Source organism: Strongylocentrotus purpuratus, unplaced genomic scaffold, assembly GCF_000002235.5.
Source record: "Strongylocentrotus purpuratus isolate Spur 01 unplaced genomic scaffold, Spur_5.0 spur5_scaffold_9, whole genome shotgun sequence".
Taxonomy (NCBI): domain Eukaryota; kingdom Metazoa; phylum Echinodermata; class Echinoidea; order Camarodonta; family Strongylocentrotidae; genus Strongylocentrotus; species Strongylocentrotus purpuratus.
The window spans coordinates 4,999,546-5,007,496 of record NW_022145615.1 but is presented as its reverse complement, the minus strand read 5'-3'; positions in this window follow the sequence as shown (position 1 = coordinate 5,007,496).

The window sequence follows — 7,951 nt, the reverse complement described above, 5'->3', positions numbered from 1 at the left end:
AAATCATATGAATAACTATCATTTGTTGAATAAGATTATTTCTTTAATTCTACAAACAGAGAGACACAGTGGCAAACAAAAAATAAAAGCCTGAGCTTTTACCACCCCCCCCCCCCCACCATAACAGGGAAGAAGGAGAGAAGGGGTTGGCAACTGGCAAGAGAGAGAGAGAGAGAGAGAGAGAGAGAGAGAGAGAGAAAGAAAGAGAGAGGGTGAGAGAAAAGTAAGGGGAGATGAGGATGATGGGAAAGTGGGGTTGCATGTACATAAAAAGTAGAAAAGGCATAATTGGACGAGGGAATTGAAATTCGTTTCATATATTACTCTCATCAAGATACATGTAAATATCGAGAAATATATGAAAATGATAGCAAAATGGTCAAGTATTTTGTAAATAAGATCACAAGAAATTATGGAAGAGTGGCGGATCATCACGAAGTTACACTTATGAATAGATGTATAACTATATACATGTGTATTATGAAAATATATACATGTGTAACTACAGTAGCAAAAAAACAAAGGGCAAATAAAATAAAGCAACAATCAATGTCTTATAATAGCTCCAGACGAAAATCATACTCACCTAACTTACAATTGACAATCAAGGTCTCAAGAGATAAAATAATTAGGCACTATAACAGTATATATATATCTATATTTATTTATTTACAGATTTATTTAAGCAGGGTTGCCACTTCAGTTAACATAATGGTATCTCCTAACTGCCGAGGGCCCTGCACAATAAAAACAATGTACGGTTTATAAAATATTTACCGACTCAATTAAGTTAAAACGAAAAATACGTAAGAAACAAAGATTATGAAAACAAAGATAAATACAGAATTTTGGTTAGACGTCAAATTGTCTTAAGTCACTTCATTTGATTGCCATGACCAAGCAATCGATACATCATACATTATTTCCTTTACAAATATTAGGCTAGTCTAACATCTCCTTGTCCAGTAATCATAGTGCCCCTCGCCTCTTCTAACGAATCATCGGGATTCATGGTCACAAAGATGTAATCATTATTGATGTGGTCTCAAAATCATTTGTTTCATACCTCAGTCACACCTCCGAACCAAACCGACTCCATACCGATTCTCAAACCGAACGACTCTAGTCCTTTGGGGGTAATGTTAATTTGTTATTCGGTCTGTCGTCGGTCCGATGTCGCTCTCGTTGGTGTGACCAGAGAGATGAGAGTTTATCTTCCTGGTGTGACTGACGTATTAATTCCAGTCGCTTTGTTTACCCTCCATGTGTACCCGAATGCCTCGGGAATTAGATATGGGTATCAGGGTATGACAGGACGGGCACGTGTTATACCGTGATATTGAACTTGGTGCCATTCGGATTAATTAAAGCATCAATCTGAGATTGGGTCGTACTAGCTGTAGATCTCTGTCTAGCCCTTTTATTTCTCTATATTTGTCTGTCCGTCTGTGTTTGTCTGTCTGCCTGTCTCTCTCTCTCTCTGTTTTTTTTCTCTCTCTCTTTCTCTCTTTTCTGTTCTTTTTCTCCGCCCACACCCCTGCCCATTTCTCTCTCTCTCCTCTCTTTCTTTCTCCCTCTCTCTCTCTCTTTCTCTCTCATTCTATATCAACTCATAATATTTCCCCCTCCTTTTCTTATTCTTTCTCTTCCTCACAACCTCTGTGACGACGTTCATATCGTATTTCATCTATCCTTTAGTTTTCAAGACCCCAAATACATTCGAGTATTTGAGTAAATATCGCCTATAAGTAATGTTCAGCGCAATTTGGTCGATCAATTTCTCTTCGTCCTTCCCCTCCTATATCTACCTTCTTAGTCTCATATTCTCTTCTCCCCCCCCCCCCCCCTCTCTCTCTCTCTCTCTCTCTCTCTCTCTCTCTCTCTCTCTCTCTCTCTCTCTCTCTCTCTCTCTCTCTCTCAGTCTTGCTTTTTTTCACTTTCCCCCTTTTTGTTCTCATTATCGCTTTTCAAGACCTTGTCATCCTCTTCCATTGGCCCCAAATACACTTGAGCATTTGAGCAAATATCGTCTAAATCAATAATTAATGTTGGTCGATTGATGGTTCGTCCTTCCCCTTTGGAGTCAAGTTCACTTTCCAAACCCAAAACAAAAGGCTTGAGGATTCATTCCATGATGACAACCAGTCATCCAACCAGCTATGGTTGACATTCAATATAACACATTCGTTTGCTCAGTGGCGCAGCATGGGTACAGTTAAAGAGGGGGCACTGGGTAATGAAGGGGGGGGGGGGGTGGCTGGAGTCGATGATTAACAAGGCCACAGGCAAGGGTGAGGGTATGGGAGGAGATTATCTTTTTTTATTTTCCTGTCCATTTTTTTCTTATTTTCCACAATTCAAATGAAGTAGCCTATTTTGTACCCATGTGTTTCCTCTCACTATGTCACCGCCTATACTCCACATCATTATCTAGTTCATCTTATACACAGTATATGCACCTTCGATGTAAATTGATTAGGTTAATTGTAGCGGTTTAAAGATTATAAATCGTCATATATTATTCCCATACCTAACAACACAAATCATGATAAATTAATGAAAGAAATAAACATAAAAATATATAGGTTTAAAAGTCGCTCCGTGATGATCTCTCAACTCCCATCAAAAAACATAAACATTCAAAGCAACGTGTTTGCGTATCTATAATATTTTTCAGAAATTTCGCAAAAATAAAAATAATAACAAAGTTTTTGCAAATAATGATAAGCAATTTTCTTTCATGTATATGGTATATCTGTAAAATAGAATTCATGTACACTTCTTCGAGCGCCTGTCCTTGTAGCTGCAAAAAGATGCAGGGCCGTGTTTTTTTTTACACAAAAAATTCATTCAACAACAACAAAAAAATTCTTCCCTCCCCCAAATCGAGACTGAAAGATTTCTCGCGTTTTTAGCTAAGTACACGGTGCTCATATAAATCGATTTGTTTTCTTGACGGCACGTGCAAACTTACCGAATCGATTTTCAGAGTTTGTTCTCTCTCTCCCTCTCTCTCTCTCTCTCTCTCTCTCTCTCTCTCTCCCTCTCTCTCTCTACTCTCTCTCTCTCTCTTTCCCTCTCTCTCTCTCTCTCTCTACTCTCTCTCTCTCTCTTTCTCTCTCTATCTCTCTCTCTCTTTCTCGCTCTCTCTCTCTCTCTCTCTCTCTCTCTCTCTCTCTCTCTCTCTCTATATATATATATATATATATCTTTCTCTCTCTCTCTCTCTCTTTGCTACAAACACTAAAATAAGATGTAATTGGGTCACATGATGAGTAAAATGTAAGCTAAGTGGCTGCATTCAGTAGTGAAGCTCAATTTGGTATGAAAAACGACAGTGAGCTCACTGAGCTGTGGTATTGAGTGAGAAATACTATCACAAAGATTTTCATGTCGTATTTTGCTTTTTGTAAATAGTTTTTTGTATGAGGAGTCTGATTGCTTTCAACGATTCCAAGATAGAGTTTACATGCATTTTAGTAAGTTATTTTCCATAGAAACATCTCCAACTCAACATTGGAGTTTATAGGCCTATCCCCTTCCCACGCATACACTATCTAAGCCCTTGGATATTCACATATCAGTATATTATAACTCAGCATATATATTACAAATATATATTACGTACATTTCCTTATCTGTGTTTATACTGTCGTTATGCCAATCGGTATTACTGTGAGGTATTTATATTATATCGATTTGTACAATTTGGTTTCCAACTCTGAAATGTATCATTTTTATCGTCATTTAGTGGCTAAATCAAACTTTAGGGATCATTTCTATAGTATGTATCGTATACGACACACTAGTGTCCCCACACTTTTTAAAGAAAGGCATTGTCTGCCTACTCTTGAGATTTTCATCTCGTATTTTGCTTTTTGTATATAGTGTTTTGTATGAGGAGTCTCATTGCATTCAACGATTCCAAGATAAAGTTTACATGCATTTTAGTATTTCATTTTCCACAGAAACATCTCCATCTCCGAACATTGGAGTTTATACAGGCCTATCCCCTCCCCACGCATACACTTTCTAAGTCCTTAGATATTCACATATCAGTATATAAGTCAGTATATATATATATATATATATATATATATATTTGCTCATACAATGTATTTGTTTTTGTATGCGTTTGTACTTCAGAACCTGAAGAAGGCCTCACAAGCCGAAAGCTCGTAATAAACTTGTAAAGTACAGCTACGTCTCAATTTCCCAGACCATTTTCTTCACGCCTATATATATATGTATATATTTGAATATATATATTACGTCAATTCCCGTATGTTTATACTGCCATTATGCCAATCGTAATTACTGTGAGATATTTAATGATATCAATTTGCACAATTTGGTTTCCAACTCTGAAATGTATAATTTTTTATCATCAGCCAGAAAATGTATTTCACACTCCAAAATGCTTTAACTAATCATCAGAATGAAATGAATGGTAGTATGTAGGTATTTCTCTTTGCTTTTATTACTATTGTCTGTTGAATTATTGTATTCCAATTTCATTTATGTTCATTTATTTCTTATATTTGTACAGGACCCCTCCCAATAAACTTTGCTTCAGTAGAGGTCCTTCCAATATATTGTTTGTATGTATTCATTCTGAATTGTGATTATTATGTGTTTAAAAAAAAAATAGATTAACATTGAAATTGAAATAATCAATGCAAGATGCACGTCGCTTATTTTATAAAATTAAACTGGTAAAATAAATAAGTGCGTCTGATGAGCCGTTACTGATCGTGTCCTTTTTCATTTTCACATAAAATTGTATGAAAGCCTGTATAATGAGTGAATGATCGCACCGTACTTTGATTACCAAAAAGATTAAAACGATTTGAGTAAAAGTGACATCTTTCACCAAGTAGGGCGCCATGCAAATAGTATCTAAATTCCCAACCAGTAGTATTTAATTGCAGAGTCGTCAGTACAATCGTTTTTAATCATTTAGCTTTTACAACAATAATAAATATTGTTTGCATCCAGTTTCAGCTTTAATTAAAGCCGTTACATGATATGGCATTGTATATTAAAAGCCACTCGACTGGGGTTTCATGTATCAGTCTCTCTTTTCTATTCTATAAACTCAAATATCAATGCCTAAATAATTGAAACGTAAAGCGGCGCGTTATTGTTATTACTATTTTTCTGACTAGTAAAATTCAATGAGAGAAGGGGAAAAAAGATCCTCACATTTAAAGTTGTTTGAAAAGCAAGTAAGCAAGCAAGCAAGAAAAAGATAGGTCATTGCATTTTGAGTGCCTTTGTACTCCCCATATTTTTGTGGGGAGTGCCCCTTTCAACGTCGTCCATCTTTTCCTCGGTTTGAAGTCCCAGGGGAAGAAAACAAATATATTCGACTTGACGATACACCCCTACTTATCCCCCTTTTTTGGAGGGGGGGGGGGGCGGGGAAGGATCTCGCCCCAATGTTCATTAATTTCTGGATATATACGCCGTATGTGCGTGTCTTGTCAGTTTCACTTTACTTCTTGAGGATGAAACTACAAGGTAGATGAAAAAACTTTCGAGCAAGGGATAAGAATTTTAAAAAGGAAATAACCACGGGAATAATATCAAAGTAAAATACAAATAAATTGTGCCTGAGTACTGACTGGGTTTGACGTGGGAATGGAAAAGGCAGAACCATTCGGATTTTTGAAAGAAACGCATCGCCTGCCTACCCTTGGGGATTTCAATCAACTACACCATGGGCTGCAAATTTATGGCAGACGGCATCTCCCAGTTGTCTCTTGAAGTGCATTATTCTCTCCAGGGTTTTCCCGCCTTTTTCATGGTGAACTTAGGCATGGTAGGGGCTCGCTCTATTGGAGTTGTTCATTATGGCGCAATAAAATTCGTTTTCCCGACTCGTAATTTACAATAATCAAGTCCACACCTTCCCTGCTGGCTCGCTTCTCCCAATTTAATTACACCCTCCCCTTATTTAATTTTTCCAGAATTTTAATCTAGTCCATGTTCCCGATTCATTCAGTCAGCGTGTTTGAATTTCATTCGTTTGTAGGAATTACGACTGTGAAGGGGAAGTAAATTTCAAGATTTCTGAATTACAGGCGGGCATCGCGACAAAATGAGGGAAGTTGGTTAAGTATGTAATATAAACATTCCTTTAGAAAGTGCAGTTCTTGTCATCAATTCCCTCAACCTTATCTCCTCGATGATTAAGAAACCTTATGCTGGTGGTCAGCTGCAGCCTTAATGTTAAAGAAAACTTTTGAATGGGAATAGAATTAATATTGATGTGATGAGCACAGGCGTGGCTTTCTGTTTACTTTATCATTTTCTAGAAAAGCACCGTTTTAACTTTCGTGAAGAAGATATTAAAGAAATATAGGGAGAGATAAATTTGTAATTATGTGACAGAGAGAGAAGACTGAGCATGAGACCAAGAGAAAAATAATAAAAAGAAGAAGAATGAAACCAAGAGAAAATAATTTAAAAAAAGAAGAAGAATGAACACAAGAGAAAATAATAAAAAGAAGAAGAACCAGACAAAAGAGACAGCCAGACAGACAGACAAAAAGAGAGAGAGAGAGAGAGAAGCAGGGTAGGAAAGTGGGCGGGATTTCCTCTCGGCTTTCTTATTCTGTAAACATCACCCGAGAAAAGTTCGTGTCCTTGTTTATCTTTTTCCTTTTTAATCTATACCAATATTTCTCTTATGTTCATATCTTTAGTAGATGTAACAACTCAAACATGAAAATGGTTTCTTAAGATTTTTGTTGAAAAATTAATAAATAAACAAAATAGAGAGAAAGTCAAGCTAAAAGTTAAAAAAAGAGAAAAAAATAGGATAGTGATAAATGGCGGTAGTATTATTATCGTAAAATAATACAGAAAAAATAGCGACCCACCCCTTTAGAGTATTGATGTAATATTCGTTCTCCAGTCTATATTTTTATCACTCACCTCTCATTCTGTTCTATTCTTATAATCATTTGAAGGCTTTAATATCCATCGGAATAGATTTGTCTTAGATGCGTCGGAAACAAAACAAACAGACGAAGTGATTAATCCTTTCCTAATGCAAACAAAACTGTCTCCTTTAAACATGTTAAAGCAGTATTGCCAACACGGCTTAAAAACAGGACGTTGAAGGTTTTTGTATACATGCAACTTTGATGTATCCGAACTGTACTGTACAGACACGTTTTTTTCTTCAAAGATTTGTTATTCTTTTTATATTGTCGAACCAAAATAGTCTTTAAATACATCGGCGGTAATGCTAGAACTTCCCATCAGAAATTATTTTAATGTCATTATTATATCCAGGTAATTCTATTATTCATCACATTGATGGAGTATAGGCCTTATGAAGAAGACCCATTGGTACATAATTATGCAAACATGAAGACACTTTTTGTTAATAAACTTCCAAGAATGTGTACATGTTCATCACGTTTAAAGATCGAATATTTTTCTTTAATTTAAAAAAAAAATGGATTATATGGCCCGAATTCACGAAGGAGGTTTGCCGACAAAATATGACGCACATAAACCTAGGTTTGTTGACAAACCTCCTTTGTGAATTCGGGCCTATGAGTGTGATGTAACCATCTGAACTATGAGAAAATAAACAGAGCAGAAGATCAAGAACGTCTCAAGCATTTGCAATAATAAATTATTATGAATTACCAAAATATTACTAATATATCATACACTGTCTTCTTAAAAAAGAACAAGAGTAAGTTTAACAAAATAAACATTATCTTTGAGCAATAATATTGAATACACAACATGTATGGTGTCATGGAATCCAGGGGAACCTATTTATTAGGATACGATCGATGAAATTAAAAGGAAGGGAAGGTCGGTCAGTCAGCCCAAATGACCTTATGGTTGTGCTCTCTAACAATATTGCTTAATGGAATTCAAACAATAGTGTCCCCTAATGGTGTGTGTAATTAGATGTTGATAA